Source organism: Phyllostomus discolor, chromosome 5 (assembly GCF_004126475.2).
Source record: "Phyllostomus discolor isolate MPI-MPIP mPhyDis1 chromosome 5, mPhyDis1.pri.v3, whole genome shotgun sequence".
Taxonomy (NCBI): Eukaryota; Metazoa; Chordata; class Mammalia; order Chiroptera; family Phyllostomidae; genus Phyllostomus; species Phyllostomus discolor.
In genome coordinates, this window is record NC_040907.2 from 33,455,856 (window position 1) to 33,479,142 (window position 23,287).

The 23,287-nt window shown below is 50.9% G+C and overlaps 1 protein-coding gene across 1 annotated transcript in view; it reads right to left on the bottom strand.

Moving 5' to 3' along the window:
• TRABD2B (TraB domain containing 2B) overlaps window positions 1-23,287 on the bottom strand; it is a 209,032-nt gene that overhangs the window by 136,844 nt on the left and 48,901 nt on the right. The gene's annotated exons all lie outside the window — the stretch shown is intronic.

The following is a 23,287-nucleotide window of genomic DNA, read 5'->3' on the forward strand; positions in this document are numbered from 1 at the left end:
ATACCTGCCTCTTGCTGCCCTTTTCTGTGCCTGCTCTGCAAAAATTCCAACCCTTAGCCAGCCCTTGACGGCTCTGCGTAACCGCAGCTCCCGGGCAGGAGGAGCAGACCCACTTCACAGAGCCGTGGGGCACAGGTAGAGACTCTGTGAGCAGAGAGGGGCTGCATAAGGGAGGACTTCCTGACCCCTTGGCTCATCTCCTGCTGCCCCCACTGACCATCTCCCAGACTAGCCTCCTGAGTGGACTATGCATTGGTCACCCTCTGCTTTTGCCTTGCCAATCCTTCTGCTGGGTCTGCTCTTAATAATAACTGACATCTATTAAATATGTATGGATATGTGTTATACTTGTCACTTTAACTGTATGAGGTGGGTACTCTTGCTAACCCCATTTCACAGATGAGAAAACTGAGGTTAGGGAGGTTAAAGAACTAGGAAATAACTAATTCATCCTTCAAGACTGACTTCCTGAAAGCATGGAAGGCCTTTCCTGACTCCCCAGCCTGGATCAGGGCAGTATTCTGGTAGTTTTCTCCACTGGAGTGACCCTTGGAGACCCCCTGTGGGGACAGGCCTGGGTTGGATGCCCACCGAGATGAATCTCCTCAGAACTGCTGGTCCCAGTTATCTTTTCTTCCCAGGGCCATGTTAGGATAGAAGGACACAGATACTATCTTTTATTCTTAGTGGGGAGAAAAGCCAAAGAATCCTTGAATTGTTGAAACTTCTGGAATTGGTTAGGACAGTGCACCAGCCACACATGCATGAGGCCTTGGACATGGGTCCAACAGGGTCCCTGCCTCAGGAAGAGATCAGGAGTTCCTGTGAGAGCCACCCGTCCCCTGTGAGGCCACATGCTTCCAGAGGGAAAGCCCGTCCCTCCTCTATCCCTTGTCTCTCCTTTAGGACAGGTTGTATAATTTGCAGAGCCCAATACGAAATGAAATTATGCAGAATGTTACAATGGGTTTCTCGCTGATGGAGCTGGCCTGCCCCATTCAGTGTCCAGCCCCATGCCCTGCACATAGTAGGCAGGCAGTCAGCAAGCACATGTTTGTGAAAGTGGATAGAATCTGTGTGGATCATGCAACCCACAGCACTCTGGCCTCCTCATCAAAGCACTTGGGCTGGAGGTGGTTTTGTTTATCTTTTTCCTAGTCTCAATTCTTTACATCTCTTGGAGGAGGGGGCTGAGGGAGACACGGGGTCAGGGGCTAGAGGCCACACAGAAAACACACTTCCCTGGTTGAGTGAGTGGGCAGGAGCGAGCAACAGGCATTTCTGAGCCATTCCCTTTCTTGTTTCTTGCCACAAGATATAAACTAATCTATTTAGTTAGAAAAACATGGTTTATTGCAATCTAAGTAATTTGTATTTCTTTTTCTACCACAAGATATAAACTAATCTAGTTAGCTAGAGCAAGTTGGTTTAACTGAATTCAGAGTAATTACCCTCCAAAGCAAAGCGATGTGTGTGTTTTTTTGGTTTGCTGAGTTTTTTTTTTCCTTCACAGTATTCAAAGGTTGAGACGTATGTGCACTTATGATTAAATAAAACCCAGCCGTCTTTCAGTTTGCCGGGGCCTTGGCCCTTCTGGAGGGTCTCAGTCCCCACCACCACCTGGGATTTCCCGAAAATGTGCTGGAGGTGGCATGGAAAATCCAGTATGTGATCTGGTGGAAAGCAATTTGTAACATTTCCTGGAGCGGTTGAGTTCGAACTCATTGGGAGGGTATTTATACATGCTGGGAGGGCTGACAGGGCTGCCCAAGCCTGAGGTGATGCACACTGGGGCTCATCTGGTCACTTCAGGCTGTGGGGACACTCCACGGTGGCTCCTGTGTGCCTGGCCCTGCATGACAGAACCTCCCCCTAGGCCTGCCATGGCCTAGGGGCTCGTGAGGGTGCATTTCACACTTCTTAGCCATTACTCTCCCCATGGGGCAAGGAAGAAGACCTGGGGGCCTCAGAGGGAGGAAATGGCCTGTCTGTGGCCTGAAAACTGGGAAGAGCCCAGGCTGGCCAGGCAGTGTGCCCAATCCCACTGACATACCCCCTGCAGCAGGTTGCTGGCTAATTCCCCAAGTGGCTGGGCAGCTGGACTGTGAGAAAGTCCTTGTCCCTTTCCAATTCTGTTTCCCCACCAAGTCCAGCTTGGTCTTCTGTGAACCTGTCTTTTCCTTCTGATATCTGGAGAAAGTGACTTCCTCCTCCCCAAGTGCCTCTTCTCCATGCTGAACCCTGGTTCTTTTAGGTCCTTGCAGCCCTCCTGCCTCACTCCTACCACCTCCTCTAGGCATAGATCCACTCTCTCCTCAGCATCCACAAGGACTGGGGAGGGAGCAGCCTTTCATCCAACTGCCCTGTGGGCTGGAAACAGGATCTGGCTGCAGTAAGCCAGTCTGGCTCCCAGTGGTTACCCCACTGGAAGAGGGATGCCTGGGAGTGGCCTACATGATGCCATTTGTGATGGTAGAAAGACACTTAATAAGAAACTTGGGTTCTGGCATTTCCAGCTGGCGGCTTACCTGGTGTCTATTCTACCCTTCACCCTTAGTTCAGGTGTCCACTCTTTTCCACCAGACTTGAAAGGATGACACTTGAGGTGGATGTTTTTTTTTGTTCCTTGAGGCCTCAGCACAGATCCTGGATGGGAACTCATGGGGTGGCTAGCACCCCATGAATGTGAACACCTATCAATGTGTAGAATCCCCACCTCCCTTCTCCTTTCCTTTCCTACCTGTCACACTGCCCTGTCACCTGGCTTCAGGAGAAGAGCAGATATGTCTTTTTTAATTGAAAACATCAGAAAAGCTATAAGCAATAAGGGGACTTATGGAGAGGAGGGGAAAGAACCTAGTATGTGCCTACACAGGCAGATATTACCTCTTTTAATCTTCGCATCAACTGTAATGAGGGGTATACCTGCTGCCATTTTATAGATGAGGAAGCTAGTTACAGTTGATCACTTTACTCGAGTTCAGTAACTTAGACACCCAAATGGAGAACCCAGCCCTGCCTATTTCCGTATCCTGTGTCATATCCATAGTCCTATGTGGCTGCCTGCTTTGGGGAAAGTGCTTCTAGGTACTCTGTAGACTTCCCACTGTTTCCAGACACACCCATGGCAGGGTCTGGATAACTGGAAATGACAGAGATCATTCACCTTTGAAAAAACTTCCACACCTGACAGATGCAGCTGTGAGCCCCAAGCCCTGCCGGTGTCCCTGAAGGCCAGCCCAGAGACCACAAACACCTTTCTTTTCAGCAACCTTGGCAGAAATGACTCCTGGCTCAGCCTTCGAAAGCCAGAACCAGCTCCAAGAATGTCAGCATAAGGCAGACACCAGAGCATCAGGAAGAGGGTGGGATCTGACCTGAAACCCCTCACACACACAAATGTTTTTCTTAGGGAATTTCCTCCCCTCAGCGCTTTTTCTCAGGTTCCCATCCTGGTGACCTGAACAGATTCTATTGAGCCTGCAGGGGGGAGAGTGGGCCTCCTGGGGAAGGCGACAGAGCTGGGCGCAGTGTGATGGACTGTTGGAATTAATGAAGGAAGGGGCCGAGCCAGCTCGTTTGCCCATGGGCAATTTTAGCAGCAGTGTGCAATTGGATAATTGAAATCAGGGCTGAGTGCTGGTATGCAAGGAGCCAGCTTCCAATACAAATATAGAAGAGGCCTCCTGCACCCTCTCTTTGGTGATGGGCCTCTCTCCCTCCATCACCAAACCTTTCAGGGTGTCTGGGCCCAGCCCCCATTGGAGAGAAAGAGCTGTGCATTGGCACTGTTGAGGGAGCCCAGCTAACAGAGTCTGAAACTGGCCAGGGAGGTGGAGTTGCCCTTCTAGTGGGTCCCAGGGAGCCTAGTTTGCTGTGATCCTTCATTTATTCAGCCAATAGGGTGAATGCTGAAGGTCCATGGTGAATCAGAAAGATGCGGCCCTCTGTGCCCAGTGCTGTGGGACTGACCTGGTTAGACATGATCCCTGCCCTCCTGGAGCTCAGTCATGTGGGGACAGACGCAAAACAGCCCACTCCAGTACAATGAGGCAAATTTCACAAGGCAGATATAGCAGGGAATACGGGTGCTTGGGAGCAGGAGGAGCAAACAGGGCTTGCTTACCCAGGTCTTCCAAGTACTTACAAAATAGTGCCTGGCACATCGTGTTAGTGTAGGTAGCTAGATATTAATAACAGAGAAGGGAGCAAAGGGAATCAATCAGACATTAAGAAGCCTAATCAACTAGGGAAATGAGTAGAAATAAGCTTGAGTAAGTCTGGAAGTTATAGCTTCAGACACCCCAAGGGACTGCAGCCTTGCCTGACAAGGGGATTAATACCCCTCCTACCCCCATTTGGAAAGGAGGGGCCAGCTTTCCAATCTCCTCAAGATACAACCAGTCCACTTGCCTGGACTATGGGGGTGAGGAATAAAAAATAAAGGAGAAATTCCTCTGCTGGGTGCATGCCCAGTAGAAGCCAAGGTTGGTGCAGGGGGAGGTCCTTCTACTATAAGGGATGCACAGGAGAAACTACTACGGCAACCATAAGGGGCAGAGCTTAGCCAGGTAAAAGTATCAGGTTGGATAAGGGACACAGAATCCTGGGATGATCTAGGAAATAGGTTGGGGGGCGGGGGGACTCAACACAAGCCCCACAAAGGATTGGAAACTTGATTAATTATTTTGAAAGAGTGCTTGGTCCTTCCCAAGCCTGAGATAATATAAATTGAGCTTGATAAAGTGCTTTCTCTATCTATCTATCTATCTATCTATCTATCTATCTATCTATCTATCTCAGCATGTTCTCTCTGTGTAGTAGCCATGCTGACCTAGCAGCTGCCTAGACCCTGCAACAGGGTAGACTCCAAGTGTGGGCCTGGGTACAGTAACATGACGCTGGCTGGATGCAGCAGAAACAGGACTGAGTTAGCCAAATGGGGACAGAGGCTGAACTGGACTAACTGACATGGACTGGACCAATGGCACAGAAGTTCTGGACCCTGGCCCTATATCTGGGCCTGATGAAGACAAGGCTGGACATTTTCCACAGTGGGACCGATGGAGTTGAGACACTGGGAACCTGGGGTCAACCTTCCATTTTTATCCCAGTAAGTCTTACCACAACACTCCCATGCGTGGGTCCCTGAAAATGCTTTTCTCATAGCTCCGTGAAAGGACCCCATTTCCACTGGCAACAATAGTAGATGATCAACAAGAATGTCTGTGACTGAAAGGAGCGAGACCACTGGGGAAAGGCATTCCAAGCAGAGGAACCTCACACACAAAATTTGGGAAGAACACAGGGTGACCTGTGTGGCAGACTAGAAGCAGCTCCCTAGAACTGGGCCTCAGGAGAAATGGAGCAGGTGGAGGCTATGGACCCTTTTTAAAGACCCCTGACAGTTGAAAATAACAACTCAAGGTCACACACAGCCCCTCAGTAATGGATGCCAAAGCCAGAGGCATGGGGACTCAGATTTAATAAATGTGGATTATACCCAAGGCCCTATGCTGGGTCCTGTACACACAAGCGCATATGAGCTGCCTCACCCAGTCCCATTCCATGACCCATTGAGAGAATCTTTATAGACCCATTTTATGGATAGTAAAGTAGGTAAGACTTACTTTACAGTAAAGTAAGACTCCAAGAGGGAAAATAAGGTACCTAATCTCAAACAGCTCACAAGGGGCTAAGGAGGAAAGAAAACCAGATGGTTAGAACACCCGGGTCTTTTCACTCCCCACAGCAAAGCTGAAGTCTGAGACAGTGGGGCAGGAACAAGGGCTAGGCCTTTGTCCATGCCCAGCTGTTCTCTGAGGGCTGGCCCCAGCAAGGGCCTGCCAGAACCAGAGCACCGAGGCTCCTGTGGCCAGAGACTGAGGGTGTGTTGTCAGTCAGTCTCCTATAACAGGGCACGAGGTGGCTGCGTCACCCAGCGCTGGGCCCTGGGAGCAGAACACTCAGGGTGAGCCCTGCTGTGTTCCACCCCTCCCCTGCTCCTGAGGTGGTGACCCCCAGCTGCCTCACAGCCGTGGCTGACAGGTCTCTGGGAGACACCTGTTTTTCATTGCAAGCCCTGTGGCTCTCTGGCAGTGGCTGTGTTTGTTTTGGGGGTGGGTGTTAGGGTGGGAGAGGGAGGCTGTTTCTGCAGTTCTGTAAGGACCTGGGGTTCCTGAGAAGGCTACAGGCAGTCCTAAGGAAAACAGGAATGGCAAAGGGGTCCTTGGTATTTCTGCAGCTCCCTCACTCAAGGAGGAGCGTCAGACTTTGGGGAGGCTGGGGAGGCAGTAAGCAACAGAGGGAGACCAAGCCAATGCGCACAGGCCCTTAAATAAGCCTCCCTTCTTCACGTCTCCCTTCACAGCCATTTGTTCATTCATTGATTCATTCATTCGTTTATTCATGCATTAATCATTCAAACAATCACTGAGTGCTGGAGCCACAAGGATGAATCCAACATTCCCCTCCCCCGCAGCCTCAGGGAACTCACGGTCTGGTGAGGGGACTGTTATGCAAACAGATCAGCCTTGTGATGATTGCTGTGACAGAGGGCAACAGCAGAGGGGCCTGGGAGAGCCCTGCAGGGGGGAGGAGCTAACTACTAGGGACAGGGTCAGTCAAGGAAGGCTTTCAGGAAGAGGGAGCATTTTACAGAGGTGGAAGAGGAAAATGACCTTTCACACAGGGAGAAGAGCAATGGCTGAAAGAATGGAAGTGAAAAACCCTATACAAATGGCAAGAAGCTGCCTGTGTGGCTGGAGAAGAGCGCCTTGGGGAAACAGCAGGACTTGGGGCTGGAATCAGGAAGGGGACAGGAGGAGGGGCTTTTCATCCCCTCCTTTTCTAGCCCTCCCATCAGTCCTGTTCTCTTCCCCCTAGTCAAACCCACTTCCCTTTCATTCTTCCCTCCATTCTCACTTTTCAATCCTCTCCCTTGCCCATATCCCAGCTGAGTCACACGCTGAAAGCCCCTACTATGCCTCAGGCACAGGCTGAAGCACTTTACACAGTTTAAAGTTTTCACTTAAAATAGTTTTATGAAGTACACACTATTTTCCCATTTTACAAATGATGAAACAAGCTCTTCGAGGTTAATTTGACCAGTTCACAGCACAGCTCCTGTAGAACAGAGCCGGGGGGTTGCACCAGGTGTTGCAGACTGGCTCCAGCATGCAGCACACCAACCCCAAAGACCACTCTGCAGGACTGTGGGCCACGGAGTTGAGAAGAAGGCCCCACAGGCCATGGGCCTGCTCCTGTCATGACCACACTGTGGGCCACACAGGAGAAGGCCTGGCGACAATGCTTCCCAAGGACACCCATTCCCTGGAAGGGAAAATGAGGTCCTAAAATAGTGCCTGTTCAAAGTGAGACCACTAGAGCATGGACCCTTGTGAGGAGCCCTGAGAGGGGTTGGGGAAGGTCAGGGGGGTTCCCAGGAGGCAGGACACTGAGCCTGGTAGTCCAGACAGGGCAGGAATTCAAAACCACTAGATGGTGAGACTGAGATGCCAGCCGTGTATGTCCAGGACGGTCCTCTGAGATTCTGGCCTATCTTTCCTGGCACAGTGCAAATTCACTCTGTCGCATCTGGGAGAGGGTGGGGTGCAGCAGGACAATGTGGTGAGAGAAGCTGCTGCCTCCACCACTCATGGAGCATTCTTCCCAAGCTCTAATGTAGGGTTAGAAACCAGAGCTCCTGCCCCCTCCAGTCTTCTCCCGGGGAAATCCTCCTGGGTTCCTGTTATGGTCTGTGACGTGCATGCGGGCATGTATCTGCGTGTGGGGGAAGTGCTGTAGAGTCTGGATGCTGGATAGGGCTGGGTTTGTTTTGTGAAAAGTAGCTCGTTCCCATTATAAAGCCTCTTCACATGCACTGTTCTGCCTTCTTCTCACAGCAGTTATTGCTCCCAGTTTGCAGGTGGAGGAACTGAGAGTCAGAATGAAGCCTCAGCAGCCAGAGGTGCTGCTGGGACTCAGGAAAAAACCTCCTGCTTGGTTTTCAAGGCCCCATTAGAATGTCACCTTCTCTCTCTAGCCTTCTAGGGTTTCTCAGAGTGCCCCAAGTAGACTCAGACCCTGGCCCTCTGCCACACTACGTGGACAGTCCAGGGTCGCCTGTCTGCCTTTGTGCCCGGGCTGCGAATGCTTCAATTATCTGGATTCCCAGCACCTTTCAGGCAACCTGACACATAGGAAGAGCTGGAGAATCATGGAGCCTAATAAACATGACACACCACATCTTGAGAACCTATGGTGTATCGGGGTGGGTCCTGTAAGTTAAATGCTGTTACATTTTACAGAGAAGCAAAGAGGCCCAGAGGGACATGGCCAAGGTCACTTCACTATTAAGTGGCAGAGCAGAATTGGAATTCAGGTCTGTCTGATTCTAAACACAGTGGTCTCAACTGCTATCCTACCAGACAAAGACATTTTTGTTGACTTTACTAATCCCCCTTCCTCCATTCCCTTTCTTCCTTTCCTCTGAGGCAGACAAGTGGTGGCAGAGGAGGCCACATGGGATGCACCCTTGGTAATCATCTGGAAGACTGGCCGTCTGCCAAGATGAGGCTGGAAAGAGAAGACCAAGCTCTTCGAGCCCAACCAGACTCCCCGCCTCCCATGCCCCCACACAGCCTAGGAAAACCAGTGACCACACTCGCAGACTCAGGGCGAGAAGCAAGCAGATGGGGGAGCTCCAGTGCCTTCTGCCCAGGCTGACGGGGGCAGAGGGGCTTAGGTAGCTCAGGTCTAAGTGGCCCCAGAGAACCTCCTCAAGACCTGAGAGACATTCCATCCTCCTCTCTCACTGGAGAACTCCTGTTCATCCTTGGAGGCCTGTCTGGATGCCACCTCTGCCTGGGTGTCTCCTTGGAGGCCATTGTTTGATTATCGGTCTTCCCAGTTAGTGCCCACTTGGTGCCTTGTGTTTGCTTGTTAAATGATTGGGGCAATAAATGAATAAGTGGGCTAGTGAACAAGGGAGTAAATAAATGATTAAATGCACAAGTAGAAAGTGAAGTAAGTAAATAAATGAATGGATGGGTGAGCGAATGGAGGAGTGCGTGGCTGGCTGCTTGTGTGAGGAGCGCACGGCACGCACTCAGCCCTTTCCATAGTGGAGGTGCAGTCCTGTCGTGGGAGGGCAGCTGCCGGCAGAGAGGAGCTTCCATAAGCCCCTCCCGGGAGAGCTGGGGTGAGCAGCTGAGCTGCTGGTCAGGACTAGACAGTTACTAAGGGCCTTCTAGTGGGACACTACACAGGGAAAGAATTCTAGAGAGGATGCCACCCAGGGAAATAGAACTCACATGTCCACATCAGCCCCTGTGCCACAGCTGGCTCCCTCCTCCAGGTGAGCCCCACCAGTGCCTGAGCTGGGTCACTCCTCCACTCAGCTCATGTAATTAGTCCTTCCAGTAAGGCACACAGAGAGCACAGCGTGTGTCACCACGAGCAAATGACTCTCAAGAACTAGGGGAGCTCAGAAACGGAGACATCAAGAAGGGCTTCCTGGAGGAGTGGGTGCTGGTGCTGGGTCAGGAAAGATAGGAAGATTTAAATAGGTGAAGAGGTGCTGAGGAGGCTCCTGGGTGAAGCAGAGGAAGAATGGGAGATGAAGAGATGGAAAGGCACCTAGGAACAAACAGATAGGCCTCAGCTTCCTGAACAGTCTTTTCACAGAAAGCCCAAATAGCTGTGAGACATTGATCTGCTACTTTCTCCCTGGGTATGAGAGTTTGGTGTTTTCCAAGTAAAATGGGAATGACCAGGGTGCCTGAACCACAGGGTTTTCCTGAGAATAAGATGAGACAATGCATGCCCAGTAGCAGGTACATAGCAAGAGCTCAGCATGTCTAGGAGGCAGGGAGAAGCAGGTGTTATGATCCTTCTGCACAGGGAAGGCAACGAAATTCAGAGAGGGGAAGTGATGTGCACAAGGTCACATGGCAAGTCAACCCTAGGTCCCTGCGCTTTCTACCCTATGCCTAATCCCCAGAAACATGAGGTCAAGGGTGCCATAGGTTGAAGACACTAGACCCCTCTGTCTTCAAAATGATGCATGACCCAGACCATGTGACTCTGAGTCAGAGCATTTTCATCCAAAGGAGCGCTGCCTGCTCAAGGTGGCCCCTGGGGAAGTGGGGCAACTTCCCTGGGAGCTGCCCACCTGCCCTGTTCTGGGGCTGGTGCTGCCTCTTTGGAACCCAGTTTGAAAGCCAAAAGCATTCCTCAGGGTTGCCCTGAAGAGGTTAAGGATTGATTTTTCTGAGTCTTGTTTCTGGAAGCAGCCAGGACTCTTGTAGTCAAAGCTAGGAGGGAAATAGAGTGTAGGCACACTATGCCCTGTGCAGAGTTCTCTGGCAGCCCTGGACCCTGTCCTGGGCTGTTCTGCAGTGTGAGCACAGGGCTGTGTGCAACAGGTGCTTCAGAATGAATGAATGAATGATCAATGAATGAATGAACAAACGGTACTGTGGGAGATCTGGGGGACCTCATAGACCTCATATCTTTTTTAAGATGGCCAGCAAAGGAATGGGGCTTTCCTGAGACCACCCAGGGTCCGTGGTGAATGCAGAACTGTAATCCACCTCTCTGACCCCAAGTGCAGTGTTCGTTCCACTGCAGAGTCTGCTCTGACTGCAGAGACTACTTTTATTACAGGATCTAGCAATGCCTTGGAGGTCTGCGTCCTCAGCACACTGCACCACACTTGGCCAGACACATGCCACTTAGTGCTTGTCAAACTAGACCTCAGCATCTCCTCTGTGCTTGGAGCTTGAGAAACCTCTCCCTTGGTGGTGTCTCTCCCTGTCTTCAGACCTTCCAGGTATGGTCAGGGTGGTCCAATGGCAGGGTTGGGCTGACCTGTGAATTTCCAGAAGTGGAGGCACTCCTGGGCCAGAGATGATGATCTGTAAAGGTGCAAAAACACACACTCCAGGCCAGATAGTCTAGGAAAACAAGCCTGCAGTGGGGCTGGTAGGCTGAGCAGAAGCTTCCTAAGCCCTTCCTGGATTCCTCCCAGCACTCCCCAGCCTGACATGCACAGCCTTCATTACAGGGAGAAAACGCAGAGTCACTGTCTCCCTCCAGGCATCCCATGCTGATGTCTCAGTGCTGGAGGCTCCATCTCCCCTGCCCACCTACGCAACAGTATCTCTGCTCCATTTTAAAACTGGTTGGATTTTTGTTGTATGTTGCAAAGGTGCTCAGAAAACCTGACAATGTAGGGCTCAGTGAAGCTAAACATCTCTGAAACACTCTTTGGACCCATGACCTTTTATTTGCAAAGCACCTACTGTGTGCTAGAAATTCTGACACTGTCTGTCACCTCTGTATCCCCAGTATCTAATAAAGGACCTCATACCCATTTACATAGTAGTTGCTCAATAAATGACGGTGAACAAAGTTAAAAGAGCTGATATTTACTGAGTACCTATTATGGGCTAGATTCTGTCCAAATAATATCTCTATTCCATACCTCAACTAGAAAAGTAGGTCCTGTGATCCCCAGATGACAGTAAGGAAACATGTCCAGAAAGGCTAGGTAAGCTGCCCATGGCCACACTGGTAAAAGGTGGCAGGCCTGGGGTTTAGACATGGGCCTGTCCATCTGAAAAGACACACACCTTCCACTATCTCTGCTGCCTCAGCGCTTCTGGTCTCCGTTTAGCCAGTAGGATGATGTGCATCTACACTCTCTCTTCTTGCTCCCTGGGTAAGCAGCCTTGTAGGCTGGCCAGAGGACTGGGGCCCAGGCTGCAGGTGGCCTGGGCCTAGCCTAGTGCCAGACACAGAGCAGCTGCTTGCTCTCCATTTAAAGGGTGACAGACCCAAGAGGCCTTGGTGGGACTCCACCAGAGGCCAGGAGCAGAACTGAGTTCATGATCGGGGTTGGGGCCCAGTCTAGGGCCAGGTGGGAACCGCTCAGTCCTTGGCTGGGGCCAGGGCTTCATCCCAGTGGGTGGCCTGCCCTGCACCAGAGCCCTGTCTAGGTTCCAGCAACACCCACCCTGCTCACTTGCTCCCCAGTGACTGACACAGGATCAAAGCAGACTATGACACAGCAGCATTTTGTGAGCTGAGAGGCTCTTCATCCCAGCCAACACCCGCTGGATGTTCAGAATGTGGACTCCTGCCCCAGACCACAGTCCACCCAGGAGCCCAGGCCAAGCCAGTGCTCTCTGAGAGCAGGAGAAGGAGTGCCTGGGTGGCAGCTTAGGAGAAAATATAATCTCATCCACCAGGACTGATGCCTACAGCCCTTGCATCCTCCCTCTAATCCCCACCTTCTCCTGCTGGAGTGGGTGCTGTTGGAGCCCCAGATGGGCTGCTGGACAAACGGTGTGGCATTTCAAAGCAGTAATTTTGCCTGCACTGAGCCAGAAAGAGGAACGGAAGAGACCAAGTATAGACTACACCAACTGAAAGCCTCCTCCCACTGTGCAGCTTTTACAGCTGCTTCTTTTGATGAAAGAAGGTTCCCCAGGGCCATGGCGGAGGACCAGTGCTCCACTGCTGGGTGGTGGGAGGGTGCAGGGAGCCATCCCACCCTTTGTGAGTCATGGTCCTTTAGTGACTAAGACCCTGCAGGTGTGAAAAGGGCAAGGTTCTGCCTGTGACCAGAGATGGCTGGGGTTCTGTCTGGGCCAGAGTCGAGTGTGAGGGTGTGACCCTAGCCGGCGTTGATTCCTGAGAGGTCATCCAGCCCAGAAAGTAACTGAATCATTCCCCTAACATTTCCAGCAAACTGACCTAGCCTTTTTGAAACCCAGAGCAGAAATGTCAGCTCTTTTACATCACAAGATGGGACAGAAACCTCTTATAATTCTAGTTTTTATTAGTCCTACCTCCAGTTCCTTCTTGTCACTTTCCCTCAAAACATTCCTATCCCATTCTCTGGTCTCCTTGCACATTCCATGAGGATAGTGTTGACAATGGACTTTAAAGACACATTAGCACCTCACAGAGCCTTTTTTTTCCTTTTTACATGATGAAGAATTGAAAAGCATCAGGAAACTATATTGAAAAAAAGAATGAGAAGGAACACAGATTTAAAAAAAAAACTTTTTATATTTTATGTTGAGAATACCTGATCTGTCAGGGATCTCCTGCCATGTGGAGCTGTTGGTCCCAGCCGCCCTGGCACACCCCTCAGACTGCCTTGGATTCTGTCACGAGGCTGCCGGCTGTGCTGAGAGCTGGGTGGCAGGTCCCTTTCTGGTTCAGAGGTATAGCCATTGCTACCCAATGGCTATGTGTACAGAGGGGTTTGGGGAAGATGAAAGGGTGGAGAGTAGACATATCCTCCACATAGTTTTCTTGAGGAAGGAGGCTGAGGAGACTTCCCTGGGGCATGCAGCATCACAAGCTGGTGCAAACCTCTCAGCCCACCCGTCCCTCCTCCAGCCTTCGTGCTTCAAGGGGCCCAGACTAACAGCCTTTCTAAGTGCTGACTGTGGATTTCCCTGAGAGACACAGATACAGTATAAATCCTAGTTCCAGGTTCAAGAAGTGGATGGAAACCAGGATCTATCCACAGACAAGTCCATGCAACCCAGGTACACACAAACATACTGGTGGGGATTGTATGACACAGGCTGAGTTCACAGAATGCAGAGATGGAGGTGCTGTGGGGTGGGGAGGGAAGTCCCTCGAAGGGCCTGGGAAGGCCTGGAAGGGCTGAGATTGAGAATAGCATAAAGCTAGAAGGGCATGCTCGGAAGGGTGGCCAGCATGAGGTAAGGCAAGGGTAAAGGCCCGGTACATGTGGCAACAGCCCTGAGGGCTGGGGGGCTGAGACCACCAGAGGTGCCAGGTGCAGCCTTCCCACTCTGAGTGACTCAGCCCTGTAGTCCTGTTTCCCTGACAATACGGGTAAATACGAGGCCTGTAAATCCATCCGCAAACATCCACTGATTCGGCACCTTCTCCCTTCCAAGTTGACAAGCCCAAAGCCATCCCAGAGCCAAGCACTGCAGAGCCACTGTGGGCGTGAGGACAGGCTTCCCTTCTCCTGAGCCCCTCCCTCCAGAGAGCCGTGCCCTTCTAGGTCAAGCAGGCTGCATGGCAGGGGCAGGTTGATGTCCCATTAGCCACAAGGATGTTGCTCCTTTATCAGGAGGGGCTGCAGGGGCCTCATCATTAGGAAAAATATGGGGCCATTAATGATGATAGATGCCACCATGATAGATGCTGGCTCAGGGTGCCAAGAAGAGGCTGCTGAAGGGAGAAAGCCCTCCCAGAAAACACTGGCTAGTCATGGTCAGGAGTGGACAAGCTCCAGGCCTTCTCTGAGCCTCTGGTTCTTCTTCCAGAATGGGGAGGCAGTCTCCTTGCCCTGACCCCTGTCCAGATGCTAAATGAGATGGAAAGGAATTACAAGAAAGATCTTGGTTTGAGTAGTGTCTCTGCTCCTCTCCCCAGCAAGGGTCAGTCTTTGTGGGTAGGTGGATGCTTGGAGATGGTCCAGCCCTTGCAACCTAAAGGGCAATCCATGAACCAGAAGCATCAGCAGAACTTGTCAGAAAGGCTGACTCTCAGGCCCACCTCAGACCTTCTGAATTAGTATCTGCACTTTAATGAGACCCCCAGGTGATGCATGGACACAGTAAAGTTTGAGAAGCATTGTTCTAGCCCATCAAGTTCAACCAACCTCTTTGTGTAACCAGCAAAGAGACTGAGGCTCAGTGGGTCACTTGCAGGAGGTCAGAGTTGGTAAGCGGTAGACCTGGGCCCCAGTAGCACTGTGGTGCAGAGGAAGGACTATAGGCCCCAAAAGCAGAGCAACCTGGGTTCAAGTGTGCCTCTGCCATTACATGCTCTGTGACCTGGAGAGAGGCTAACTAATTTCTCTGAGCATTGTTTTTGGAATATGTAAAGTGAGTGTAATAACAGCTACCTTTTATGATTATGGTGAGGATTCAAATGAGATGACACATCAGGTGCCCTGCACAGAGTACCCCTTATGCCTGGTGTTCACACGTTTTGCCTTACCTACACCCTACTGCCTCTAAATTCTACTCCCCACGACCACTGCTCCCAAACATCTCTGCAAAGGCTGTTTCTGCCTCCAACAATGCAGACACAGCTGCCGAACTAAAAGGGGAAAGAATAGGTGGGCCCTTAAAGTTTAGATCACCTTATCCTTTAAGCTCTGAAATCCTCTAGCAAAAAGTCAATCTGCAAACAGGTGTCCCATCACAGTAGAGGCCCAGCACAGAGCACACAGCATATGTGTAGCCGGTTGGATGACTGTGTGACTGAAGGGTCTCCAGGGCCTCCCAATGAACTTGGGCACTCTCACTTCCCTGTCTTCCATGTACTTGGATTCTACTCACCCTTCAAGGCTCAACCCAAACCTCATCTGCTCCAGCAAGTCCATACTGGTCCGCCTGTGGAATGATGTCCACAGCAAAACCCTGACTGCCTTAATGGGACTTACAAGGCTCTGTCTACTTCTCGGCCTCACATTGTGACCCTGTTGGGCTACATCAGATGACTTGCAGGTCCCTGAGTGCATGGGAGCATACCTCTGGCCTCAGGGCTTTTGCACATGCTGTTCCCTTTGTCAGGAGCCCTCTTCCCACAAATTCCTCTCTTTGTCTAATTCCTACTCAATCTTTCTGTCTCAGTTTATTTGTTAGTAAAGACATAAATTCTTCCTATAAAGCCAGGACTAGGATGAGGCAAGTGAGGCCCCAGAACATAAAATTTACAAGGCCCTGGGTCTCAGGAGCCAACACTGTTGCACAACCGTGAGAGAATGAATCTCCTTAAATTTTGAGTCTCAGGTGCCTCCCTCACCTCATCCTAGTCCCCTCACTGTTTCCCCCAGTCCCAGCTATTTCCCAACTCCCACCTGTACTAGCCCCTCATCACAGCCTCCCCGAAGAGTACTGCCCTTACCTGGGTGTTTGTCAGTACCCCCTGAACTGGGAGCACCACTGACAGGACCACTTCCAGCTTGATCACTGTTTTATCCCCAGAGCCTTGTACACTGCAGGCACCGAACCAATGCTTGCTGAATGGACATGGGGGTTCGGTCTCCCTCCTGGCCTCTCAAGTCCCACTGAAGGCTCCAGTGTCACAGCATCTAGCAGCCTCTGCCTGCTGCTCCATACAGCTGCACTGGGATCACTGGACAGCTCTCCTTGCGGGCCAGTCTTCACCTCTGTAGGCCCAGGACCCAGCACAGGGCCTGCCACACAGAAGGGCTCATATGGGCTGATGGGGCGGGTTGTGCTATGGCAGTGAAGCTTTAGTGGGGGCACTCTGTGCACTGAGCAGCGGGGGCTGGGCCCTGTCTGGATGACTCCCACAATGTCCTCATCTGTCTCCAGGCCTCAGTGTCTCCCTGTCCAGCTCTTCTCCAGGCAGAGGGCCCCTGAAACACTTCTCTATCTGTTGCTCTCTGCTGCTTAAAATTTTGCAACAAACTTCCAGTTGCTCAAGTCCAAACTCCTTAAGCAAGGCATTCCAGGCCCTCCACACCCATCTCTGCCATGTCCTGTCAGGCTGCCTTCACCGTTGGCTTGCCAACCCTTGATGGCTCACCCCTTTCTGCTCCTTGCCCCTCCACGCCCTCCCCCACACACCTGTGGCACTGCATATGCATGTGCCCTTGCCCACTTTAATCCTTCTGGCTGGAATGCTCTCTCCCCCTGGGCCTCCCTTTCCAACTCCCAGTGGGTGCCTTCCTTTCCAGGGAGTCTTCCCTGGCACTCCTCTTTTGTCTCTGGGCTTTTGCATCTACGGTTCCCTCTACTTGTATACTCTTCTGCCACTTTTCAAACCTGTCACATCCTTCTGTTTCCCTGAGTGAAAAGCCCTCTCCCAGGATCCCACTGCACTGACTCCCGGGATGAAAATAGATGGTTATAGTGCAGACCTCACTCCCCACTATGCTACCCTTCACCTCTGTACAAATTCACTGGCGATTAGACTGCAGCGCTCCATTGGACCAATTCTCCCTCATCCCCAATTTCCTAGCACCTAGCCAGGTAGGTGCTCAGGTGTGGAGTGGAGGCTAGTTGAACCACATACCCTCCAGGCAGGTTCCCAGGAAATCATGTCGTGACATTCTCCTCCCCGCTCCCAGAAGGTGGGTCCTGAGCCACAGTCAGCAGAGGTTTAGGGTTCAATTTCCTGAATGGCTTTCGGTGTCTGACAAAAGACACTAAAGAAGAGAAAGACCAGGAGGCCAGGTGATTTATGAGGCAAGTTGGGCTCTGACAAAGTCTGAGCCCCAGAGATTAGGGCAGGCAGGCGCAAAGTGTGCAGCCTCTTCCTGAGGGGTGGGGAGATTTCTCTGGGTATTTTCACCTTGATCCCTTTGGATCATCGCTGAGCTCCTGGCTGATTCCAGCAACCACCCCCCACCCTGGGTCCACATTCAGAGACAGAACAAGGCCACTGGCATTTTGGGAGGTCGTGAAGAATGGGATCCACAGTCTCAGAGGCTATTAACCATGCCTGCTTTGTCCCCACCCCTCTCACCGCGGCCCCCCTCCCCTCCAGAGACTCTGGGCAGAGGAGATCCTGAACCAGTTGTGTGACAGGGGACACATACACATCTTTGCTTGTAAGTTGGCAGCATACAGATGGAAACTGATGTCCATTCTCTCCTAGCCCCACTCCCAGAGCCCTTTATTCTCAAAACAACAGAATAAAAAACATCATGAGGCTTCAAGTCATACAAGTCATCTCTCCCTCCCAGTAGCCCTCATCTCCAGGGCCCTAGGTGGTCAGAACATGATCTCAGGTCAAGCTCTTCACTTTACAGATAGGAAACCTAAGGCCCCGAGTAGAAAAGGGACAACCCAGGGACCCACAGCAGCTTATGAGCAGAGCTGGGGCCAGATTTTACATCTGTTGACTCAGGTGTTCCCAAAGACCACATCCCCAAGGGTCTTCTCAGCACACCTGTCCAGATGGAGGAAACATAAGGTGGGGAGTGGCCACCAGTGGGCCCTGGAAGGTGTGGACACAGCTCTAGCTACACCTTCAGGGGCTGAGCTGGAGGCTGGCTGGAGTTCCCCCTGCTCCAGGACACTTGAGGACTCCACAAAAAGAAGGCAAGGCAAGAATGATCATCTCCAATTTTCAAGTAAGAAATCAAAACCTTCACAAGAGAAGTAACTTGTACTACAAATAGCCAATTATTCATTCATTTATCCATCAATTGTTCTGATCCCTCCTGTGTGCCAGGCACTGTTTTAGGTGCTGGTGATAAAGCAGTGAATAAGACAGAAAGGGTCTCAGTGCTCACACAGTCTGCATCTGGTGAATGGCATAGGATATATGAAACCAAACAGGTGAATATAGGCTAGAATGTTAAGGCAGCAAATTGAGGGTGGCTACAAAGTCTCTGACATTCCTCCCATCAAGAGGCGAGGTCTGTGAATCCTGGTGGTTTCTGTGGCGACTTTGACTAAGCCATAGGGTGGAAGTGATACTGTGCCAGTATTCTGGCCCAGGGATGAAGGACACTGGCACTTTCCACTTCATTCTCTTGGAATAAATACTCATTCTTGGAGCCTGGAGCCACCACATGAGAAGTACGACTATGCTTCTGTAGATAACACATGGGGAGCCTCTGACACCAAATGGGAGGGTGAGCACACACTGAAGCCCAGCCTTCTGTTGTACCTGCCTTCTAGAGGGGCGCCTTCCTGAATTCTCCACACCAGCCCAGCTGCCAGTTGAATACCCCGAGTGATCTCACAGGATGCTACAGGGAGTAGGATGGCCCAGCTGCTCCCTGCCCACATCCCTGACCCACAGGTCACGAGCATAATAAAGGGATTGTTAAGCCACTGAGTCTGGGATGGTTTGTTGCATGGCAATAGATAACCCAAAGGTCAAGTAGTGACAAGTATCATGAGGAAAATAAAGTTGAATAAAAGAATATAGAGTGACAGGGATGTTACCTTTGAAGATTGTGCCTCTCTGGAAATGCGGTATTTGATCTGAGGTCTTAACAAAGGGAGGGAACCAGCCATGGAATGACCCGAGGGAAAAGCATTCCATGTGGGGACAGTGGGGAGAGAAAGGGCAGGCGGCCTGAACTGGGAAGGAAATCAGCTCTTCTGGGGAACAGCAAAGCAGCCAGAGAGGCTGGAGTATGATGAAGTGGGTGAGAGACCAAGAGGCCTTGGAGACCAGGAGAAGCCTTGGCACTTTCTTCTCAGTGAAAAGGGAAGAAGGCCTGGCAGGGTTCAGCAGGGAAGCAAGGAAGGGCTCCCATTGGAAGGCTCCTGCAATTCACACGGTTGGTTTGGATGAAGATGACGGCAATGGGAAAAGTGGCAAAAGGCAGGATTCAGAGAGTGCAGTGGCACAGCCAGGACTTCCTGGTGGCTTGGATCTGAGGGTGGAGAGGAGAAGGAATTTGTGAACAAGGAACCAAGCAACCAGGTAGGTAGGTACAGTTTATCAACCAGAACAGCTATAACATGGCAGAGCCTATGATGCTCAGATTGGAGAAACGACAGGCAGCCAGTGGCAGCCTTGCCACTGAAGGCTGACTGACTCTGGCCAAGTCACTGCTTCTTCATCTTCACCAGAGGACTCATTAGTCTTATCTCACAGGCTGCTGGGAGGATTACAGTAGCTATCAGCTGTCAAGTTACTAGCTCAGAAGGCAGTGGCATCAGAAGTTCAGGCCTCTTTGGGTCTGAGATTTGTGGTCCAACACCAGCATGGAAGGGGGAGAAGGGAATGGGGCAATTAGCAAACCCAGAGTGTCGAGCCCTCCTGGGAATGCAGAGCCCTCCTTGATGTGGCCCCTGTCCCCTGTCTGTCATTCTCTATCTTATATTTCATGCTTTGGTAGTAATGACCTATTGGAGTTCTCACATGCACATAGGCTCTGTGTTTCAGCTCCCTATCTTTAGAAATGCCATCCCCTCTGTCTCTCTATCCGGAATGTCACTCCACCTTACATCCTTTACACATCAGCTCAGGCATTCTCCCTCCAGGGAACCTTCTCTGACTCTCTCTAGACCTGTCAGGTCCCTGCCTCTGGACCTAGCATCTGGCACTTCTCACACTGTTTGCCCATCACTGTTGGTAGGCTGTGTCCCCCTGGGGGACAGAGTTTCAATCATCTTTGTAACCCTGTGGCCTGGTCCAGTGAGGGTCTGCTGGACCAAACTTCTCCCAGGTAGCAGATGAATCAGGGGGACAGCACTGTCCAACAGAACTTTCTGCAATGATGGACAGATTCTACGCCTGTGCTGCCCAGTACAGTGACCATTCAACACGTGGAGTACTTGAAAAGTGCTGGTGTAGTTGAGAAACTGAAATTTTAGTTTAATTGAGTTTAAATTAAATGGAAATAGTCACAGTTGGCTAACGACTGTGCTATTGGACAGCACAGACTGACGGTAGAAGGAAGCACTTAGTGTGAGCCAAGCTTTGGCTCTGTTTAACACATTAATCCTCACAATGACCCTGTGAGATGGGACATACTATTACGTCCATCTTACGGACAAGGAAATTGAGTCGTGGAGAGAGGAAGTGACTTGAATCCTGCACCCAGGTCTTCTGATCCCCAAATCTCTGGTTCTTTCCACCACACTAGGCTGACCCCACACCTCTCCAGGGTCTGACCCTGAAGGTGCTTTAGTGGAGGAAGAGTCTTTCCCACTCTGATGCCCACCTCCCTCAGTTCATGGAGTACACATGGGTCAGGCAGTGGTGAGCAGCCCACTTGAAGATGTCTGGGGACACAGCCTGAGTGTGGTGGGGCACAAGGGACCCTGGCTGCTTGTGGGAGGGGCAGGGAGGCCCTGAGCCTGCTAGCACTGGATTCCCACTTGTGCGAGCAGCTTTGGGGAGTTCTCTCGTGCTGTTGTAATTTATTGTTTCTGCTCTAATGATTGCTCCATGTCTGATTATAAATGCCTTCTGGCTGGGGGCCCAGATTCAGAAAATTCTCATGATCTGCTTCCAAAGCTGATGGAGCTGCAAACAGGACCATGCCTCCTTTTCGTCATAGGCCATATTTCCAAGCAAGGTGGGTAGGGGTCGGGGGGGGGGGGGCGGTTGGGGTTCAAGGCCTGACATAGGGTTCTTGGTGGGGCTATAAGAGGAGGAATCTGGTGGCCTGGCATTCCAATAAGAGTTACAACGAGGCATCTCCTGCATCCTAAAGAACCTTCCTGATGGCACTCAAATGAGCCCACTCCTCTCCTCTCAAAATAGAAGTCAGAGTCTGAGTCAGAAGCAGCAGACAAAACAGGTCACAGTCAAGGGGGCCTCTGGAAAATGCAGCCCAACTCTGGCAACGCCTTTCTCCTTACCCACCAGTCAAATTCCTACTCATCCTTCAGGAGGTAGCTTTGTTGTCACCTCCTGCAAGAGGCCTCGTCGGACACCACCGCCCCCATAGGCAGTCAGTCTCTGCTCCCTGTAAATCTCCTCTAACACTGTATATATAACAACAACATGTAGACCTGCTATATACTCAAGCTCTCGTCTTCACCAGGCGCTGTGCTGCGTGCAGGATGCAACTTGTCTACCTGATCCTCACCCCATCCCTGTTGGGGAGGCACTACCTTCAGCCACATTACAGATGAGGGAGCAAAGGCTCAGAGGGGTTAAGTGACTTGCTTAAGGCCAAACAGCTGTGACATAATGGAGCTGGACTTGATTCAGAGGATTCTTACTCAAAACTTCACCTCAGAGCACGGGCTTTCACTGCTGCCATCACTGCATTGCAACAAGCAGTTTCCTCTATACTTCACTGGAACAAGGCTTGCGGGGCCAGGGGCAGATCTCACTCCACACAAGACGGGTGCTCAGAAACAGACCGCTGTGAAGACAGGCCCATTGCACAAAGTAGGTAACAGAATTAGGGCAGTCCCTTATTATTGGCAGGGCATTTGAGTGGCCTCAAAAAAGCAGTGAACAAATGCTTAGTGAGCGAGCAAGACGTGACTGCAGAGACAAATGCTACATCTCAACAGGGACTAAAAGACCTGAGTTTTCTGGGTTAGTCCTAATTTCAAATATCACATACCACTAGCTGCTTGTCACAAAATGGCCTAGAAACACCAATATTTAGGTATCTAAACTGAGTCACCTAAATGATTTCTCATGCCCAGAAGAGGCATCCCAAAGGTCCCACCAGGTCTCATGATTTTCAGTGTGAGAAATCAAGCCACAGAAGGAAAGAACATTAACTTTGCAGGCAGGCAGACCCATGGGCAAATCCACCTTTGCCATTCATTAACTATGTCATCTCAGATAAATTTCCTTCTCTGAGCCTCAAATGCAAAAATGGGGCTAAGAGCTGCTGTCTTGCAGGGCTGTTAGGAGCTGTAAACAGGAGAACATGTGGGGAAGCACCCAGGATAGTGCCTGGTACTCAGGAAGGGCTCAAGAGCTACAAAGTCTCTCCCCCTCTCTCAGATGAAGTCAGGGAAGAGGGAGCCATTCTTAACAACAGACCTGGCTGAATGCACAGGGTGTGATGCTCTGGTAGACCAAGGATCAGAGAGATTGGCTGACCTGGGGCTGAGGTTCTGAATTGGATGCTACATTGTTAGTAGACTCACAAAGAATGTGGATCAAACAGTCTAGTCTGAGACTGGGTTGGCACTAGGGCAGAGAGAGAGAGATGGGCAAAACCCTGCCCCCGCCCAGCTATGAGCCCAAAGAGTGCTGAGGTGGAAACACAAAAAGAAAGGTGATCAGGACCCAGCAGGTATGTGGACAAAGGACAGACAGGCAATGTGGGGTCCCAAGTGATGATGAGGAGCTCTATCAGGCCTGGAGAAGTCGGGGGAAGCTTGTGGGAGGGCTGTCTAGAAGAACGGGTAGAACTTGTGTCATACGAAAGGGTGCTTCCAGTTACGGAGGGGTACCACATAGACAAAGAAGAACACGTGAGAAGAGAAGAAATTTAAAAAATTAGATTGCCATTATATTTTGGACTTGGAAAGAAACTGAAAATTCCACTGTTCCCTGCTTGTTTTCAAAGATCTTCTGTTTCTCCCGTTTATGAGCTGTGCGATCTCTCAAGCTAATGGCTCAATGCCTCAGTTTTTTCACCTGCAGAAAGGGGATGATAACAGTGCCGACCACATTGGAATGTTTCAATGAGTAAGTAGGTGGAAACCATTTATAACATATTGATGAATAATAAGGATAATCACCATCATCGCCATTGCCATCACCATCATCATCATCCTTATTACAGATGAAGCAGAGGCCCAGAAGAGGAATTTTTCCAGGGTGACAGAGTTAGAGGCAGCCCCCAACACTTTTACTT